This window comes from Bison bison, unplaced genomic scaffold, assembly GCF_000754665.1.
Source record: "Bison bison bison isolate TAMUID 2011002044 unplaced genomic scaffold, Bison_UMD1.0 scf7180017864313, whole genome shotgun sequence".
NCBI classification, from domain to species: Eukaryota; Metazoa; Chordata; class Mammalia; order Artiodactyla; family Bovidae; genus Bison; species Bison bison.
Window position 1 is genome coordinate 1,113,785 of NW_011494885.1, and position 1,544 is coordinate 1,115,328.

A 1,544-nucleotide genomic window follows, 5' to 3' on the forward strand; every position below is an offset into this window, starting at 1 on the left:
GGTGCTGTTGTCCCTAGCCCTCCCCCACCCCCTCATCCTTCTATGGCTCCCCAGTTCCCTCTCCCTTTCTTTAGTTTGTCTCAACCAGCACCCCACCTGACCCAGCCCTCTCCCAGCTCTGTCGTCCACTTCTCTGGTGGTCCTCTCTCCTTTGCAATTCCTTTTGCCCCGAATCCTGCACCCCCTTGTCTGTCCGTAGCACGCTGTCTCTCACTGCATCTTTGCCTTGGTCTCTCTCTGTGTCTTTCTGTGTATCTCTGCCTCTGTGTGTTTGTGCGTGTGTTGAGTCGCTTCAGTCGTGTTCGACTCTGTGTGACCCTTTGGACTGTAGCCCGCCAGGCTCCTCTGTCCATGGGATTCTCCAGGCAAGAATACTGGAATGGATTGCCATGCCCTCCTCCAGGGTATCTTCCCAACCCAGGGATGAAAACAGTGTCTCTTATGTCTCCTGCATTGGCAGGCGGGTTCTTTACCACTAGCACCACCTGGGTAGCCTCTCTGTACCCCTCACCACCCTCCCTCTCCTGCCCGGCTGCATCAGTCACGTTCCCCTGTCTCAGTGGGCTCTGGCCCCTGCCTCTCCTCCAGCCCCTCCCTGCTACCAGCAGGTGTCTGGATCCCTGCAGAATGAATTCATTAGACTGTGATGGATTGTGATGGAGGTGGGGAGGGGACATGGGTATTGTCAAGGTGGTCATAGAAAGGGGGCTGAGGATGACCCTTCGGGTCATCTATTTCAACCCTCACCCCCAATTTCCAGTTGACAAAACGGGCCCAGAGAGCTGCAGCAGATGCCAGAGTCGCCCTGCTGGAGGCAGCAGCCTGGTGGGCAGTGGAGGGAAGCAGGGGGAGGTGAGAGGGTAGAGAGACTGGATGGTGAAGGAAAGACCCCCGACCCATAGCATCTGCCCCCTTAGCCTCACCTCCCCTGCTGGGCGGGGTGCTGAAGCCTGGGAGCGGCGGGTCAGCTGGGCCATGCTTCCTGTTGGCCTGGGCTTCGGCGGCCCCACCCCCTCAGTGCCCGCTGCCCTCACCCGGCCAGAGGAAGCCAGTCTGCCCCGACCCTCCGTGGGGCTCCTGGGTACTTCAAAGCTGCCTGCCTCTCCCACTCCCAAATCCAAGCCTGAGCCTTGTCCCCGGGAATGCCCCCACCTCAACCCTCAAATCGAGAGCCCCCCGACGAGCCCAGTTCCACACCCCTTACCCCAGACAGATCTGCAGCCCCTCCTTTCCTGTTGAGCAATTCCGTCCCGTCCTGCAGCTGCCAGTTCTGACCCATGTCCTTCATCTGCCCCCATCATAGCCCGGACCCGGGCTGGAATGTGCTGGAAGCCTGCTCAGACCTGTCCCGGCCCCACCTGTCCTTTCCTTCCCTACGCACACTATCCTCAAAGTCAGCCCCTCTTCCCCTACACACATTCTAAGGTGCCCTCCCCTTCAAACCCAGGAGCCCAGGCCCCCAGCCTCTCCTCCCCGGGACCCAGGAGCTCAGCCTGCGAGAAACCTACCTCTCCCTTATTTCTCAGACTAAATAGATTCTGAGG

The 1,544-nt window shown here is 59.6% G+C and overlaps 1 protein-coding gene across 2 annotated transcripts in view; it reads right to left on the reverse strand.

The window, feature by feature from the left end:
* The window catches only part of KCNN4 (potassium intermediate/small conductance calcium-activated channel, subfamily N, member 4), a 15,925-nt gene that overhangs the window by 11,154 nt on the left and 3,227 nt on the right, over positions 1–1,544 (reverse strand). The window lies entirely within an intron of this gene.